The sequence below is a fragment of the Ambystoma mexicanum genome, chromosome 1q (genome assembly GCF_040938575.1).
Source record: "Ambystoma mexicanum isolate Mex_15411 chromosome 1q, UKY_AmexF1_1, whole genome shotgun sequence".
In the NCBI taxonomy this organism is placed as follows: domain Eukaryota; kingdom Metazoa; phylum Chordata; class Amphibia; order Caudata; family Ambystomatidae; genus Ambystoma; species Ambystoma mexicanum.
Window position 1 is genome coordinate 823,839,700 of NC_090922.1, and position 19,886 is coordinate 823,859,585.

The 19,886-nt window shown below is 45.3% G+C and overlaps 1 protein-coding gene across 7 annotated transcripts in view; it reads right to left on the reverse strand.

The window, feature by feature from the left end:
- Nucleotides 1-19,886, reverse strand: part of CACNA1E (calcium voltage-gated channel subunit alpha1 E) — a 3,100,882-nt gene that overhangs the window by 1,167,519 nt on the left and 1,913,477 nt on the right. The window lies entirely within an intron of this gene.

A 19,886-nucleotide genomic window follows, 5' to 3' on the forward strand; every position in this document is an offset into this window, starting at 1 on the left:
TTGGTAAGAAGTGGGCTATGGTTTGGGTCACTTTCAGTCAAGCAACACAATATGTATAGCGCCCTGCGGCTAACTGCAGTGACGTCAATAATATATGAGATGGTTGCAAGTAATAATATGTGGTTATACTTCCCACTAGACACTGGATAATGAAGGGGTCATCATTTAAGAGAGGGCAGCAAACGTGTCTGTAATTACAGTTTAAAGTAATGTATCACGTTTAACATACACTGTCATCAATTATTAGGTCAGATGAGATTGGACACATCTTTTATGTGCAGCGAACAGGCAGGGGTGCTGGTCTGTGCAACATTAGTGGTTAAAGGGCTGAGTCTGTCAGTATCTGAAATAGCTTCACGGGTTCTGGTAAGGACTTGGGTGCTCCTATCTCTGGCCCTGTGTAGAGAACAACTTTGAATTTATATTTTTCTTGTCTTGGCGCTTTGCACAAAATATTTGTTTACATGATGAATGGGTTCAATCATAAATCTGATAAGCATTTGATGTTTACTATGAAATCCCAAAGGGGCATGGGGAAAATGCATGTGACTTGTGTTTCGTGCCATGAACACGGTGCAAAGGCAAAGTTGCCTGGTTATTGTTGTGATAGTGAAATTCTGGAATATTATGGTTATGTTTATTGAGTTTATATAGCGCTTATTATGCCGGCTTAAATAATATGAACCACCCCTAATAAGAATCCCAGTGCAGCACACACTGGTAACTTTGCCTAGATAAGGACCAGGGTGCGCTGCAGGACAGTGTGTGCTGCAGGTAACTTTGCCTTGATCGGGACAGTGTGCTGCAGGTAACTTTGCCTTGATCGGGACAGTGTGTGCTGCAGGTAACTTGGCCTTGATCGGGACAGTGTGTGCTGCAGGTAACTTTGCCTTGATAAGGACCAGGGTGCGCTGCAGGACAGTGTGTGCTGCAGGTAACTTTGCCTTGATAAGGACCAGGGTGCGCTGCAGGACAGTGTGTGCTGCAGGTAACTTTGCCTTGATCGGGACAGTGTGTGCTGCAGGTAACTTTGCCTTTATCGGGACAGTGTGTGCTGCAGGTAACTTTGCCTTGATAAGGACCAGGGTGCGCTGCAGGACAGTGTGTGCTGCAGGTAACTTTGCCTTGATCGGGACAGTGTGTGCTGCAGGTAACTTTGCCTTGATCGGGACAGTGTGTGCTGCAGGTAACTTTGCCTTGATCGGGACAGTGTGTGCTGCAGGTAATTTTGCCTTGATCGGGACAGTGTGTGCTGCAGGTAATTTTGCCTTGATCGGGACAGTGTGTGCTGCAGGTAACTTTGCCTTGATCGGGACAGTGTGTGCTGCAGGTAACTTTGCCTTGATCGGGACAGTGTGTGCTGCAGGTAACTTTGCCTTGATCGGGACAGTGTGTGCTGCAGGTAATTTTGCCTTGATCGGGACAGTGTGTGCTGCAGGTAATTTTGCCTTGCCGAAGTGCCCACAAAGTGAAACACGTGTCAGAAGGACTTTTCCCATCCACGATCGTTATTAACAAACAAAATGCATGACAGAAGAACATAGCAAGATGTAGGTGTAGAAACATCTTTGGAACATTAATGTCGAAGTTGAATCTGTGAGATCTATATTGTGAGCATATTGTGACTACCTTTGAATGGTGAGTGTGTGCAAATGTTCCTGATGTGTTACACTACTTTCCACATGTATTCCTATTGTGTCTTACAACGAGATTCGTAAGTGCTTAGGGCTAGGATGTGAAATAAACAACAAGCAACACCATATATTCAGTTGTCTCCCATCTTAAAGTTAGCTTTTGGTAAAAATGTATTCAAGCATGATTAAGGAATTCAAAAGTCTGATCCTTCTAGCAGACCTGTGTGACTGATACCAGTTATCCATACAACACTTGACCAACATTTGTATTTATTCAGCAGGCGTGGGAATGCTTGATATGCGCCCAGCGTAATCCCAGTAACATTTTATAGGCACGGGAAGTTGTAATATAACCCATTTTCCGAGGTGTTGGCCAGGCTTCACTTTCTGAACGCATTTCCTTCCACAGTGTACATTTCCGACAGGAGGGAGAGTTTAGAAAATAACCAGTACAGGAATTTCACGGCACCCCCACGACATAATAACATATTTTCTGGATGAAGACAGGAAACATTAATTAACCGTTTTTCCCCTGTTGAAATCTGCAAAAAGGGAATGTATCCACTAAAGAGTTTAGTGTTCGGTTCACAAGGGATAGAGTATGTGACCACCATGTTCAGTTTATTCGCTATCTTGGCACAGCATTCCTGCATGAGTGGACAACTATCATGGTCAGTTTATTAACTATCTTGCCCTATAATTACTCTGCAGCGCGTAATCCCTCGAGTACATATGCTTCAGTACCCTTTGGCCACATCCTTTCTAACATGCATAAGTGGGTGGAAGGCCCAAATTCTGGAGTCGTGTCAGGGATTTGTGGAGTCTGTACACAATCTTAAATGTAACCATCTTTTTTAAGCAAGAAGGATATGTTGTTGGTCAAATGCCCAAAACAATCATGTCTTCTCTCTTTATTATTGTTTTAAAATTATTAAAAAGTAATTTATAAAACGCATATACACTTATACACGTGTTTCAAAGAGCTGCAGGCAAGAAAGGAACAAAGAAAATACAATAGAAATAAACATTCTTACAGGGCTCTGTAATGTTGAGAATGGGTAAGTGCAATGCGTTATCGTGGTACAAACATGTGAACTGAGGAATACGAGACTTTTAACAACATAAAAACAGAAACCATCCTAGAGGCCTGGCGGCATTTAGAATAGGGCAAGCGCAGTGACATGAAGTGAGGGAGAGAGTTGGAGAGGGGACAAAGAGGGGTACAGACAAGAGGAGAATAACAGGGATAGTACAGCCGGTCAAGTGGCACAGCGAGTAAAGCGCTCGCTTTGACATCTGTGCAGAGCCTGCTAACCGCAGGTTTGAATCTGGGTAATAATAAGCAGCGCTCAGATACCTGAGGGTTCGTAGCGCTATATAAATGCCAAATTATTATTATTATTATTACAGGGCAGCAGAAGGATAAAAGATCAGTGTCCATCACAAAAGGCACTCTAAAGCACACATAACGGAAAAAGGCTTCACAGATGTAAAATCACCTACATTCCATTTGTAACATGGTGGTAATGTTCTTGGTACTGGACAAAGAGTTATCGATAGAGAGGGAAAGGGCACGTGTATAGTGTCAAGGAAAGGGGTAAGGAGCGTTGAGGCTCATGCCTGCTTACCAGGGCAGGTGGAATTTTATGGGGGTCCAATGTTGCTGAGAGTCCGGAAAAAGTTTATACGGAAGGAGTTCCATCATGCTCTGACAGACCAGACAGTGCCCTTAGTGTGGGCCTTGGTGTAGGGGCCGGTACTCTATGCCTGCCGGCATCTGATAGGGGTAGAAACCAGAGGGCCAGCCAATCAGGAGCAATGCGACTCTGCTCCCATGGTAACCTGAGGAAGAGGGCAGCCTTGATGGTACAGAGGGAAACCCAACGAGGATAGTGATGCATGCACTCTAAAAACCATGAAAGCAGCACAGGAAGGCAGTGAGAAAGATCGAAAGAGGCTGCTGCTGCTTTGTTGAAATTGTACTGGGCCAGCGCCCCCATTATGAAAATGCTGCCACAGAAAGCTGTATATTCACGAATGGCGCTCAGTGCTATCCCGGAACTCCAGGTGATTCGAAGTGGAGGTGGCGGAGCCAAGCAACCACCACACTCCCAGCCGAGAAGAAAGGAAAGAGCCATAAGCTCTTTAGCCCAAGCTCCTGCCAGAGCTATGTTTCATGCCAAGTTATTGGGAAAAAGCAGCCTATAAAATGGTGTAGTATTTAGATTGGGTTGTCCCAGACCAGCATATTTTCCACCCATCTTGTAAAAAATCTGTCCCAACATGAATGTTCGGGTGGGGGCATATTACCTAATAGATGCCACTGTGCAATTGAATGAATACAATGATCGCTTCTTAGAACGTCTAAGGGAACAACTATGTCCTGGAAAAAGACAACCCTCAGTCTTAATTACCTAAGTAAGACATCCTTTCACTAAATTGCTTGCATTTTGTGAGAGGGAAGGAATGGGATCAAATTGCTTCAGAAGATGGGGGAGAATCATGTTTGGTCTTAAAGTGTTATTAGCAGATGTGGAACATCATTTCCATTTAGTTGATTTTATTCTGTAACTCGAGATATCTCCATACTTTTAAAAAATTGAGTCAATTTTAGGAAGAGAAGATATGAGCATCTGTTCATACACTGTCCGTATATAAAGATACTTCGGGGTCAGCAACACCCTAACTATATCCTTTCTGGCAGGGGAGTTGCTAGGTCTGGAAAAGACCCGGGGCTAAGCTGATATCGGAACTGTTGGGACTGGGGGCTAGCTAGTCTTTTGGCTGTAGCTCCTGAGATTCTATCTGGGGCTACAACCAAAAGATCAGGGGCTATAGCCCCCTTGCCCCCCCCCCCCACCTAGCAACGCCCCTGCTTTCTGTTGGGTAATTGCTGTATATAGCATGAGAGTGTCAAAGTGGTGAGAGCAAATAGGACATGGGAGCAGAGCATCCCTGCTTGGCCACAGTGTGTAGTCGAACCCCTGAGGACAGGAAGCCACAGATCATGACCAAAGCTTGTGGAGAGAAGTACAGTAGTTCAACCACATGCTTGAAGCCACTCTGGTTGCCAAAGGCTTACAGGTTGAAACACAGATAACCCACATCACCCTATCGGCAGCTAGGGAAAGCCCAATATTGTTCCTCCAAAGTTTAGCTGCTACTAAATGCAGTTATCGTCTCATATTATTTAATGAATGTAGCCCCGATATGTAGCCTGTTTGATCTCCATGTATAGACGGGAGGAGCAGATGGTCTAAGGATAGGGCTAGGGTTAGACACTTTTCCAAATTCTTAACATATAAGTTGATTATGGATATGGCCATGCAGTGCCCATATAGCTTTCTATCCTTCTTAGGTTAGGCAAAAGGACGCTTGTTGCTGTGTAGATGGAAAGTGGGAGAAGGCTGAAGTTTAAACACAATTGCAAAGAATCTGGAACTTGGGGGATACAAACATGAGAAAGAATCAATGGGATTGGCTACCATCATGGCCGACTGCCTTACCTTTTTGAAATCTTGTCCTTACAATTTCGATCTCGATGTTATCATTATTGGGCATTTAACTTCAAACTTTCTGCTTCATGGATACATATGTACCAAATGAATTCTTGCCCTATTCACATTAGGGTATTCTCGGCTATTTCAGAAAGCTGTTGTGTAATAGAAGAGAAACTGTTTATTAAATCGAGGAGTATCAGAGATACTATTGGACGCTTTTGATACTATTGATCATGTCCTTCTATGGAGGCTACAGAATGCTGGCATTTCTGTCCATGTTCTGGAGTGGTTCTGGCCCTTTCTGACTTCTCGTTCGCAACTGGAGTCTCTTGCTTCGTTCAAGTCCTTACCTAAAATTCTGGCTTGTGGGATTCCCTAGGGCTCTTCCTTCTCCCCTCCCCCATTGGCAGTTCTTATTTGCTCCTTTGGGTTTAGGTTTTACTCTTACGCAGATGATACCCAAATTATGTTTGGGCTGTATCTGGGCCAGGCAGGGACTGCGACCCAGCTTTGATCCTGCCTACCAGCGATTGGGTACTTGGATAGGAGCCAACTATCTTAAACGTAATGGTGAGAAGACTGATGTCCTTATTATTGTACCAACGGTTGCGTCGGAGAGCTGGACCACAGATTTCTGGCCATTAACATTGGGGTCCCTCCCTGCTCCAGTCGAGGCAGTTAAAAACCTTGGTGTGAAAATTCAGCTTCCCTGAAGATGGATACTCAGGTCAACACTTTGTGTGGACTGGGCTTTCTCTAGTTAAAGCAACTTGGGAAAATCCTTCCTTTTATCCCTGAGGATCTCCATGCACAGGTAGTGGCAGTGTATCTTAACGGTAGCCTAGACTACTGTAATGCAATCTTTTTGTCTCATCCAGCTTACTTACTGCATCGTTTGCAGGTTCTGCAAAACACAGCAGGTCGTTTGGTTAAAGGTATCCCTTTTGGACAGCATGTCTTCAATGCTGGGCGGGAACTTCACTGCTTACCCATGCAAGCTCTAATTCATTTAAAAGCCTGTGTATTATTCACCGGGCTCTGAATGCACAGCGTTGTTTAGCCCTGCAGGAAGAAATTAAATTGTACTGTGCAGGGCGAGCACTTCGTTTAGCAGGGGAAGTACTTCTGAAAATACCTGCCTATCGTCTGGAAAGGATAGGCGGTCTGGCTTTCTCCATCTCAGGCCGGAAATTATAGAATACACTAGGGATCCGCCGTTTGCAGGATTTTAGTCTCTTTACACAGAGTTTGAAGACCCATGTATTTGACTAAGCTGTGTGTTCTCTCTTTCCACGCTTCTAGATAGCACCATGATGCTTTTGGTGAAAGAGCGCTCTATAAATGTGTTGATTGGTTCATTGACTAATCTATCTATTAACTAAGACTATTTCCAACTATCTCCTTTTATATTTCAGGCTGGAAGCCGACATGCGGGAAGGCCTATTCCGTACCACAAAAAATGCTTGTCTACTTTTACAAATCCTTTCTCAGATCTGATTATGGTGACCTCTTAACTTTTTAACTGTACTCCCTCCCAGTTCAATGCTGTTAAAGATTTGTGATTCTCATCATTTTTAGATTTTATTTCCAGACCTGCGGGTTTGGGAATGAGTGAAGCTCTCAAAATGTTTCCACTTTCTGAAACCAAAATGAGGTACATTGAACCTTAGCTATGCATCAAGGGCATCCCTCATGTAGCAACAGCCAATCCTCCCCTGGCATTAATCTCCCAGAATTGCCCCATAGGCTGCCCTCATTTTCATTTCATGTAGTCATGACAAAACATAAGTCGATTATATCTCCACCTAGCGTGAGCCAGGGGGGCATGATCTAACAAGCTTGTGGATAATAAATAATAAATGGAGCCTTAAGAGTGGAGATGTTTGGGTACACACCACAAACGGAGCCTAGTGTATGTTCTATGTGGTAGGGAAAGGTGTATAATCTCCTACCTCTCCATGAAGAGCCTTCCAAGTTGCAATTAGGCTCAGTCTGTAAATCAGTTTATGCTTTTTTGCTGCTTGCAAGTGTTTCTTATCATTAGGGGGATTTCTGCCATGCCGTGAATCATTTGGTACCTTCAAATTGACTCCACAAAAGGTCATCTGTTTCATGTGTTGGAAGTACTTCACATAGAAAGTAACAAAAAAACGTGGATTTTCTGGAATCATTCCCTATGCATTCATGATGGAATTTTCAGGACACTGCAGTGTGCGCCTCATAGCAGGATTGATCTGCACTCTGTGTCAGTAATAACCTTCCGTGGGAGTCAAGCGGTTAATCGCTTTCCAACTGAGACCACACTTACTGATGAAAGCCTGTCCAACCCACCCCTTTCAATATGGCAGCCTCTGTTTCGTGGATGAAGATTGTTCTCTTGATGGGGCCTCCTACACCATCCGCATTGGGTGAGCACAGTTGCATTGTCGTCTTTGGGCTTTGTGCTATATGATCCCCATATGATCCTTATAATGGGGTGCTTATGTCCCGCAAATCTTGCCACATGCACAAGTTGTGGTGGTCAAGCTATTCAGAATCTAAGCATATTTTCCAAGCATCATGCCCTCCACGAGATAGACAACAATTGTGAAATGTTAGACCATTCATGAAAGTAGCTAAGACGGTGTCAAATAAAAAGTATTTCATGTCAATTTACACACAAGCAGAAAAAAGCACTCCTGTGTTTGTAGGCCACCAAAATGTGACACCTCGGGTGTGGGATGTGAGACATGAGGCCCATAATGGTGTGACACATTATAAATATGCTTTACGGGAAACATTCCCTCACCGAAATGAACTTTCTCGAAAGGAGATTATATGACCTATGCCATCAGGCTCTAAGGCTAGAACAAATAATGAACAGCAGCAGGATTTCACCCATTGGACCACCTGAGCAGTCTTGCCACTAGCTTGCTAATCACGCAGCACTTCGATAGTGTACTAGATGTCGAGATGTGTATTGTTTTCTAAACATGTTGTCAGTCCCACTGGTGCGATGTGTTCTTTCTGAGATTCTTGGCGGTCTAAAAACAGCCTGAAACATACTTTTTGCTCTGGAAGCCCGGTAATAATCCCAGGTGATAAGGATGTTTGACAGCCCAGAATCCTGATTGAGGTGTTCCAGGTTATGCTGCCGGATCTATGATATTGCCCCTTCTGTGCATCATCTGTGTGTCAAGCACAGTCATGAAATAGGTAGAAAGCTGCTCGAAATTTAAGATGGAAACACAGATGCAGCACACCAAAGTTTTATTACATTCTCGGTCATCTCCCTCGCTCAGCAATATCGGTGTCCTGCAGAGAGTATACGCAGTTGCCAGGATGTTTAACAACTATTCAGCTGTGTACACACATGTTGACTGACTAGGGCTAAATCTGTCACCCCCTGCAGCACTGGCGCCTCATGGGCATGTTCGGTGACTCTTAGGCAGAATTATATGCAGTACCCTTGGGCAACACCACACACAATTAAGGCTACAAGTGACAGTACAAATTCACCTTTGGTACAAGCCTGTACTACACAGTAAACTGGTAGCGATGGCTGAGCAGCCGGATTTATCTCAAGAGTAAGTGAGCAGTATCAATAGTTACACAAAGGACAGCAATTATTATGATTCAAACAAACACTGACTCAAGGTTTCTGAGTAAAAGAATATACATTTATTAACACATCAGTTGTAAAACATTTCACTAAAGTAAAGCAGTTGAAAAATCACACTCCTAATACACCACACCATTCCCAATAGATTCTGGACAAGTTAAGCTTAAACATAAAGTAAGAGAAAAATGGCACTCCAATAATTTCAAAAAGGGAGGGAAAGACAACATTAGACAAGAATTGAGCAACACCAACAGGTAAGTAAGCAGGGCACTCTAGAAAAGGGAACTACAGTGAGGGAATCAAATCAAAAGGGCTTAGGGCCAAAGTCAATAGGACAAAGGTCTTTTGCTCAAGATCACACGGTTCAGGGTATTTCACGGTTAAGTCTTTGCCAAGAGTTCAGAACGAAGCTGGTCGGCAGAAAAGTTAGTTTAAAGAGAAGAGAAGGACAAGCCCTCGGATTGGCGAAAGGTTTCACACACCTTCATCGTGGCTGAATGAAACGAACAACCGGAGTGGCACAGTACCTTTAAATGGAGAAGAAGCTGTAGCTTTGGTGGACGTTCCTGGCACATCCAGCAGGCTCATGGTTCCTGAAGCGACTGTCGGAACTGACACGAAATAGGAAGACTGGAGGGTCCTGCACTGCCCAGGGAAGAAACCAGCAGCAGAGCGAAATGGCAAATTAAAGGTGCGCTCCTTAAAACCCAAGCAGGGTCCGACCTTCCTGGCTGTCCGGTTCACTGTAGCTCTGTAGAGCAAATTCGACCAGAGGAGGGAGACCTGGCTTGCAGTTTGGGTGAACTGGTTGGTCCCACCAGCTCAAGAGAAGAAGCTTCCTGGAGGATCTTCTCTGTCGTTGGAGTCTGAAGATTCGGACCTGCAGCAGGGCTTCACCAGGCGGTTCAGTCGTGGTAGGGGTCCTCTTCTGTCAGCTCCTCTTCGGTTCTCTCGTTCCAGTGGCGACTCTGCCTTTCCAGCCCCAGAGACCTGCTTTTTATGCAGTTTTCCCCCATTCACACAGCCTGGCTGTCAATAACACAGCAGGGTGGCTGTCCCGCCGGGACAGTCACCCAGCCAATCCAACAGGAGTGCGACTTGGGTTACCAAGGGAACCCATGGCAGGGGTCCTAAAACCCCTCCCTCACATCCTGCCTACCCAAACTTTTAGGTGCCTAAGCCCACGAAAGGACTGTGAACAAAGGAACCAAACATGGTTTGGCGCACAGAGAAAAACACGAGAAAGACATTCTCAAAAAGAAATGGTGAATAAACCCAGCCGGAACCTAATTAAAACAAATATGGTCCAGCGGATTTAAGAGCGGGGCTACTAAGATAGCCTAGAACAATACCAAGGTTATTTAAGATAACCGCGGTAGGAAAAATAGGGTAGTTACCACTGCCACCAGCCAAGTCTTGATGAAAAGGGAGCGAAACAATGCTCCAAGAGAAACAGACAAAAAGGGATAAGTATTAACCCTTTCCAGTACTTTATGTAAGATAGTTTGTACTGGGTCTGTGGTTTTTAAAGAGGCTATTAAAGTTAATGGTAACTTTACATGTTCTGGGAGACAGTAGTCCCAGAAAATGGAGTCTGAGTTGGGAAGTCTAAAAGACAACCCTGTGAAACTGCACTGAAGGTGCTGTGTAACACACAGTAAAAAGATGATGCCTGTGGAGTAGGTGAGGCTCCACAGTCTCTGAACACAAAAATGTTAAACACACACAGCAAAATACATGTAAGAGTGGGAAAAAAGGCTCACACTCTTACCAGATGAAAAACATAAATCCTAGAAATCCAGCAAAGCTGCTGAGGGTAAGGGAAATTAGCCATTTTGAAGAATTCTCCCTAACAGTGACCACCTCTCGACATGCCGAATCTGCAGATAGTCTGTAACCTGGTTGGCAAGGAAGGATGACACTTGGGTTCCATAGCTCTCCCCGCGGGAACAACACCTACCAGAAAGTTAATCGTCTTCATTCTGTTTTCCACATCATCAGCTCTGCACTTGAGTCTTTGGAATTGCAGTGCCCGATTCCACCAGCGCAGCGTCATAGTTGTCCTTGATTGCACTACCCCTTTTCAATACATTCATCTTGAGCATGCAAACAGGCATTCTTTGATTTATTCTCTTTTCACATGCACATTTCCAACTCCTCGGTTCTCTGGTTCATGCAGGAGAGCTTGCAGTGTGCCCATCTGACTGCACCTAGTGGCTTTTGACGGGGGGGGGGGGGGGGGTTGCGGGGTGGTTGGCCTTCATTTCCAAATGTTTTGAGATGTGTAATAAACGCTACTGTTTCTGCTGCCTAGATCCAAACATGAAAGTGTACCCAGTCCAAGATCAGTGGAAATTCAGCGTCAGAGGAGAGGGTGCCTGGAGATGTCCCGATGATATTTTCTCTGTGTTTATGCGACTCTACGGAATCTAGTGTCCTAGTTCATGCAAATTAGCTGATAGCGATGGCCCGTAATTGTGAATCTCAGAAACTTCTGAGGCACAGTCAAAATTGGGATATGGAAGTATGAATGCTGAAGGAGGATGGAAAACTAAAGGTCACCCTAGTAAAGCAGCAACGAGCAAGGCCTGATGATGGATGTTTAAACCGAAACACGTCGGAAATTGTTTAAAGTATTTAAACCGTTTATGTATGGAAAATAATTTTGAAGGAATAGAATTCCTTTTCGTTTTTGAACCACACAAATATCCCGGTTTTGTTTTGAATCCCAGGAATTCTAATTTGTCTGAACACATCTAATGTTATGTTAAAGGTTGTTGGGTACAGACACACCTGAACAACAATCAATTTCGGTGGAATTTTCTAAAGTCATGTCTGCTCAGAAGCTATTACTATTTGCTAAAGCTTTCTTTCTCCAATGATTACATATGCAGATTGACAACCACAAGTAAGACATTAAATGATAAAATATAGAAGGAACACCACGTAAGAGGACAGCTGTCCTCAGAGTGAAAAGGGGTTATCAGTTGGCGACAACAGGTTGGTGGAATCAGAGTTGGATTGAGTCTCCAAGGACAGGAGATTATACCCCCCTGCCCAAGAAATATCATTGAAATATTGAAGTTAGCAACTGAGTTTGGATTTAAATAAGGCAAAATGTACTGACATTGTAGTGCCCGCTACCATACCACATTTTCTCCTAAAGGCCACCCTAGTAAAACAGCAACAAAATGGAAGACAAAGACACTATCTGGAAGGATATGTCCTCTTCATATCAGTTGACGTTTTTGAGGCCTATCATGGACTCTGAAAGTCTTCATGGTGAACAAGAGAATGTGATAGATTCACAGACCTTCCTCCAATGCCTGACACTGGTGAAATACCCTTTTTGCTTGTAAGGCCTTGAATGCACAACAGAAGAACTAATCTCGCCCATGTCTCCTTGGGTACATGAGTAAAGCGGCAATCTGGAGTTATAAAAAGCTGCTGAAATGTAATGCTGTATTCATTCTTTGCAATCTTCAAGACCCGTGGATCATAACAAGATTCACGCCAAGTCCTATGAAAGACGTGGATGTGCCCTCAAGAGGAACATAGCACTGGATTCTGACTGATCAGGGAGGATCAGCGTTGTCAGGAATCATGCCGTAGTTGAGAGTTGGAAGTAGAAAGGAAACAGCTAAAAATGCCTCCAGGGCCATACTTCCCCCCTCGTTCCCCTTACAGGCACAGGTTTCAGGGTCAACACTAAGGCGAAACCCTCACCTCTTTCCATTTCTCATTTCGGAGCGGGTACCACCGATGACATTCTTCATGCTTCTTCTTTGTATAAGAACTCTCATTGAAGAGAAATGGATGATCCTTCCCTGTAGCCACAGGCAGGACACAGGGACTACTGGAAGCTAAGTCCTTTTTGGGGAAAAAGCCCAAGCTCCAAAAAAAACAAAAAAAAAACACAGGTAGATGGTAAGGTTATCCGTGCAGTAGATAAACAGGAATCCGACATGTCAGAAATGCAAAGAAGAGCTGGGGACAGGGATGAGAAGCCAGGGCAGCAAGGCAGCGAGATGACAACGAGGGAATGAAGCAGCAGCGAGGATCCAACAGGAATAGACAAGCAGAAGAAAGAAAGAGATACTAACCTCTCACCCAGCGGAAAGAACGGGGTTGCAACACATCATCCCACCACTGCTTCGGGAAGTAAATAGGAAGCACGGGCGCCATTTTAAGAAACACTAGACCTGTACGCCAACGTAACAGTCTAAATGTGATGGCATAACAGCTTGCCTCCCCATCCATCGTCTCCAGAATGAGCGATGCTGTATTACGACAGTAGGAGATTGCATCAATGTGAAACTAGAGTATATACATTCAGGAAATTGGCCTGACTACCTAGCACAAGTGGGCCTATGTCTTAAGGAATTTTCAGCTTCTCTTCGCCAGTGGCCTGCTTCACCATTTTGTACGGTTTGTCTCCTCTCACAAGAGGACATCCATTTATCACAATTTTCTTATTTTTACACACCAAGAGCTATGATGTTTGTTTTGTTTGAATTTATCAACAGGCCTTCCCTCGTAGAGTGATCATCAAACGCCTGACCGAGCAGTCCAAGGTCCCTTTCCATCGTCCGTACCAAAATCACTGAGTCATCAGTAAATAGTAGGAGTGGAACATATTAGCATGAACCATTCGCAGCTCAGCTGTCGCAATGCTCTGAAGGAGGTGTTAAGATAATTAATAAAAATGATTAAAAAGTGTGTGGGCAAGTGCATATTTCTGAATATTCTGTTCATAAATAAACTTTGTGTGCCCTTATAAAATAGGATGAGTACCCACACAGTCATTGCATATGCATACCATGATATATGTGACTCTCTACAAGCAGCAGTCGTGTCATCAATAATGGGCCACAGGTTGTTCACTACAGCCAGTTATGGAAGGTGCAGCGTTGATAAGCCACTGAAACCAAAGTGCTCCCTCAACTGTAGTGAGTAGCTGAGGAAAAGGTCTTGGACCTGTGCTGTCAGGAAACCAGGTTTCCGCCTTTACATGGAGCGCCCGAGCTCCGGCATGCCCAAATTGTCCATGCAAGGGCAGGGCTATGTTGCGTCCACAGCCTGTGGTCCACAGGCCGTGCTGGCAGAGATATTGACTTCAGATGTTGGATCGCTTTATTGACTCCCAACTGGTAGCTGAGTCCGTCTGGTCTTAATCAACTGGTGAACAGGCTAGACTGATAGACTGAATACCGGGGTCAACCTGTTAGTCTGATCGACCCGTTTATGATGGGGGGGGGGGGGGAATTTGTGGGTGAGGTTGGTGCTGGGAGTGGAGTGAGATGTAATGAGAGGGAATGGCAGTTGGATGAGGGGAAAGGAGAAGGGCAAACCCGGTGCTGAGATTGGGGCAGGGAGTGAGGTAGTGCAGTTCTGGGGAGAAAAGGAATTTGGGATGAGGGGAAGGGGAGTAGCAGGGAAGGGTGCAGCGGATATAGGTCGAACGGGTGGAAGGGGTTTGATGGAGACTGGGATAGGGGAGGACAGGAAACTCGTTGGGGGAAGGGAGATGGAAAGATAGCTACCAATGCGATTTGGTGGGGAGCTTGAAATGGTGAGCAGGGGGAGCCCCCTGCAAATGAGAGGAAAAGAAAGAAGGGAAGTAGGAATGGAAGGGGGAAAGAACGGAAGGAAAGAATTAAAAGAAACTGCAGCATAGACATAAAAGCAAGAAATGAAAAGAAGCAGAGGAGGTAAGAAAGAAAGACAAAAGAACAAACAGAGAAGGACATAAAGTAGGGACGAAGGAAGGAAATGAAAGAAATGAAAAAAGGTCGGAAAAGGATAGATACACATGCACAAAAAGAAATGACTATGGCTATGTACTACAATTAAAACTATAGATGGCTTATTTCACTACTATCGTTTTCGCCCCATTTCCCAGCTGCCCTACCTCGCAAAACGACTCAGATGAGTGGCAGTGCAGCAGCTGCAGACTCACGGTTTTAGAAATGCATGCAGCGTGGCACTCATTACAATGACCGCATCGATGGTGGCTATGGGGGCGCCACTAGTCTTCTCAATTGTTCAGCACTCTTGGATACCGTCGATCACAAGATACTCCTGGCCGCCGGGTATCCGAGGCGTTGTCATACAAGGGCCAATGTCATTCTTCTTATGGCACACAGACAGTGAAGGGCGGGGTACGGCAAGGATGAACACTTCCACTACTGCTATTTAACACATCCAACATTTGAAGGCAATAAGCAAACAATCTCGGTTGAAGCTGAGGCTTAACATTGTGCAGAGTTCAGAGCTGCCTAGTTTCCATTCAGAACTGGTTGAGCGAAAGATAACATCCAAATAAAACCAAAGTACTGTTTGTAAATGCGTCATTTTACCCCTGGAACTCCTCCCTCCTTGTGGCCTGATACATTTAGCAGGAGTCTGTCTCCTGTGGAATAAGTTAGAAATGTAGGGATTATGGTCCACTCCGATTTGACAGGTCGCGCTTATCTCCAAATCCTGTTTCTTTCCCCTGAAAAGGTTAAGGAACCCACTTCCACTACTACCATTTCCCTGTCAGGAGATAGTTATGAATGCATGTGGTGCCTGGCTGCTTCTTAACAACGATATTTATCTCAGCCTCCAAGCAAAGTTGTTAGAGTGCCTGCCGAGAACACAGACCATTGAAGCTAGAATGTTGCTGAAACTGAGAAGTTTCAACCACATCTCCTTAGGTTTGGCATTTCATCATTGGCTACCAATAACAAAACAGATTATTTTTAAGTCAATGGCCCTCATTACGAGGTTGGTGATAACTTGCAGGTGCTACAGGCGGGTTGCCAGCAACCCCCGTAACAGATACCGCTGCCTGATATTCTGGTGCCACTGGGATGCCACAAGTGGCGGTGGAACGGTAAATCCCCATTCCCATGGAGTAAGCACCGGCACTGTTGCTAACGTTGCTGGTACCTCAGTGAGAGATGCCGAAATTCTCATTGTATGGCGGTCCGGAAAAAATGCCTCTACGTTGCTACCTACCGGCACCCTTATTTCAGGACCGCCATACTTGTAATGAGGCCCAATGTGTCTTGTTCACAAAACACTTCCTGCTCCCAATCTGTTCTTGACAAAGACACAGATGATTGTCCGCCCGCGGCTCTCATTAAGGCTGCTGCTTTTCTATGCTTGCTGCAAAGAAATGAACATGTCTTCCTCCCTCTTTACTGGCAGAAAGTAACCTTCATAACTTAACGAAAAGGCTCTTGTTCATTCTATGTTAGCTCATATTTAGTTCTCTCAAATTTTGCTGATGTGAGCTTCCCCACTTCCCTTTTCTACAGCACCACCCTACCTATGGGAAAGCACTTTATAAAACTCCCAAATGCAATAAAATGCATCATGAAAAAAAGTGTTGGACAACGCCCCTATGTATTGTTGATGACTTGGATTCATGTCTTACTAGGGGAGCAATTGACTGGAGCAAGAAGGAGCTGTACTCCCGTCAAAAAATGTCCATTCTGGGGTATGATTCTGTAGAGGCCTGAGGCCCAAATCTGGCTTTGTTGAGGAAACACTCTGCCCCTGACTGCTTGAGCACGTGCTCCCGGAGGCTTGCTGTATGCGGTGATAACGATTTACAAGCTGCATAAAAGTCATCATTTGCTCACCAGGACAACACAGGCCAATTGTGAAATAGTCCAAAGGAGTATATTTGGCTCGTACATGGCAGGCGCTTTACTAGTAGAGTGAGTATTGTGACAGGTTAAATGAGCACCGCGCCCAGTGAGCATTACGTGCTCAAAAAGATTGCGTGCCTGAATTACTGTCACAAACATATTTGCCAAATCGGTGGTCATTCTTATGCTCCCAAAATGAACTTTGATTTCATGCACAGTATCTAGCATCTGACATTTGGGGCATCCTACAATATTCTACATGTAGCTTCACATCATTCTGGCAATCCTTCTCCCAAACAACGAAGAGGAGTTGGGGCGCAAGATCACACTGAATTGTGTATGTTTCCATCACAGTTACCCTACATAAACTATTAAAACCTGTATGCGGTTTTACCCACATTTTTAACCCATTACTTTAAAAATGGTCTTCAGGAAGAATACCCCAACCTTCTTAGGGAGTTTGGCCTTCATCCTCATGATAAATATACTTACTCTTGGAATTTCCCACTATTTCAATCCAGCAGCGCTTCGAACATGCCACTGTACTGATCACAGCAGCACTTTAGGTATAGCCACTTTATTGAATCTGGCTGCATTTTGAGTGTAGCCATTGGTGTAAATCTAGCTGCGCTATAAATTCTGCCACTGCTTATAATACAACTGCACTATGAAATGTGACACTGTTGAATCTGGTTGCACTGTGAGTGTAGCCACAGGTTCCATTCCGGATGAGCTTTGAATACTGCCCCCGAATACTGCCACTGACTTATTCCAGCTGCATTTTCTGTAGCCCCTACATTGAATCCAGCTGCACTTTTTAACCTTGCCACCATCTTTCATCTAGCTGCCGCTGAGTGTGCTGATAGTGCTACAGGCCCCTAATCACAAATCTAACCACCACTGCAGAGTCGGCAAACTATCCATCATGCCAAGCAGCTCCAAGGTTAGAGGGGCACTATGGCGCACGAGAAACCTGGCCAACCCCCCCACCTTACCCACTCCCCCATACATCCAGCACTTGGGGGGAATTTCCTCTTCTGTCTCCACCCCGCCTTAAACCTCCATCCGCACCCCCTCACAAACCTCCCCAATCCTTCCCAGCCCTGCCACACCAACCTTTGCGCCTCCCCCATCCCTTCATAGCCTTCACATCCCTAAGCGATGCACAGGCTACCCTCACCAACACACCTGTCTCATCTGACCAACTAACCCTCACACACACACCACAGACACCCAAGAATCCATTAAAACACAGAATGCGCAACACCCAGACTCTCATCTCTGCACACCTCACCCTACCTTCCTGCAGATCCATGCCTGCACCCCTCACTTACACAATGATTACTGCCCCCATCTTACCCAACCCAGTAAACACCCTCTTTAAACCCCCCATGAACACCCCTGCATCCAACCCCACTTAGCCCTCTTGACACCCCTTTGAAAATCAGCACCCCCGCACCCCCATCCCTATTCATCTTCATCCCCTCTCGGTGACCAGTCGCCAGCTCCACACCAGCCCCCTTTCCCACCTCTGACTCCGCACTTCTTTCGAGGGACCGTTCTGCATCCCCCTTTTACACAAACTCCCCCTATCACCAGACCTCCTCCTTAGAAACCGTACATCACGAGCACTCTTCTTACACACTCAAAGATTGCTCACAGCATCCCCCTCACAACAGAGACACCTCACCATCCCTAACAACATCACCCCTTCTTTCACTCCCCTCACTCCACTCCTCCCCACGATGCATGCCAACCGCCCTTAACCCTCAGTAGGGACTCGACCAGTAGATCCTCACCCCTGTACCACCTCACCCCTCTATCGACCCTCCACTGCCCCCCTCACCGGGAGCCAGCAACCTACATTTGTCTAATCAAATGTCATGCATTGTAATTAACACCTGAACTGTCGCCAAAAACAGACACAACATATTTCACTTATTTTCCTCTGAAAGCCCAGACATCCTCTTCATCACATAAATCTGGTTCTCTGATGACTTCTGAGCAATCACTCACAGGGCATTCCCCCCAGACTACACACTAATCGTGCACAACAGAACCAGCAGAGCAGGCAGGATCACCATCCTCCACAAATTACACCTCACTGTCTCAAACTCTGAGGAACGAGCCTACAATGCAGACTACAAATCTCTCCTACTGAAATTCCTCATCAACCCCTTCCTTGCCCACAGCTTTTTACTCATTTACAGACTGCCAGGCTATAGCAGAAACTGTTCTGATGCTCTTAGTGATTCTCTAGTGGCTATCCTGGTCACCAAACCCTCCTTCACTATGCTCGGAGATCTCTGCATATGGTTAGATGCCCCGCATAATCCCATGACTCGACTACTCATAGACAACCTTGAAGACCTCAATATGACTGACTGATTTCAGGTGCCACGCACCCCGCAGGACATACCCTAGACCCAATGTTCCGCTCCACCAATCTGATCTCCACGCTCCCCCCGACCACTAATCTGGACTGACCATGTAGCCATCCTCTTCTCATTATCGACCACCAGCCCCCCGTCCCCGCTCGACTAACACCTGACCGTCCACCTGCGTCCTGCTATGTAACAAGGTCATAGTAACTCTGTTCTTGGATGACTCCCTGCTTGCCTCCCTTCCAAATCACCATCTGCAGGGAGGTCCGCCCTCCACCAGCCACTTTGACCTATGGCTCTCAAATGCCCTAATACCGCTCACCCCCTCTAGATCCTCCTTCCACAGACACTGTGTTCTGCCGGTCGCTCTTGGTAAGCGATGCAGAACACTTGAAAGAAATCAGAATCTTACATTTCATGTATTAATTAGAGTTGGGGTGACATGCAATACTTTTATGTATTTTAGAAACACATTGTGTGATTTAAAAAAAAAAGTAATTGCAGAATTAGATTTGTAACACTGACCTCACTGACCATAATTCTAGATTTAATGTGCAATTACCTGGGCACTACAGGATGCACGTGTTTACCTAGCGATCACAGGGTTTAGACTGCCGTTGTTGAAATTGAAAGTTGGTGGACTTCATTTACCAGCACCCCCCTCAGCGTGCACCATTCTGAGATCACTGGGTGGTGCTGCAGGCCTTAAGTGGCCCGCAAAGCCTGTTTAGGCCTGTTTGGACAGGTTTGGCATGTGGCGTAGAACGCGGGTCTATGGCCCGAAACTAGATAGATGGTGAGTAAAGTCCATCATTTCATGATTTGTGGGTGATTTGGCAGCGCTGCCATGAAGCATCAAAAACAATGTGTATAAAGGCAGCATTATTGAACGTGAGGTCTGCAATATGCCATGCTCACAAAATATTTGACTTTATTGAGACCAATAGTTTGGATACTGTTTTTATTACAAAAACATGGTTTAGAGACACGTCCCAGGCCATGCTCCATGACTTAGTGCCAGAAGGCTATAACATCCAATCTGTCAATCATAACATTAGGAGGGGTGGAGGGATTGCTATAAACAGCAGGGTTTCCCTGAACATTTCTCATTTAGAGATACTGGTTTG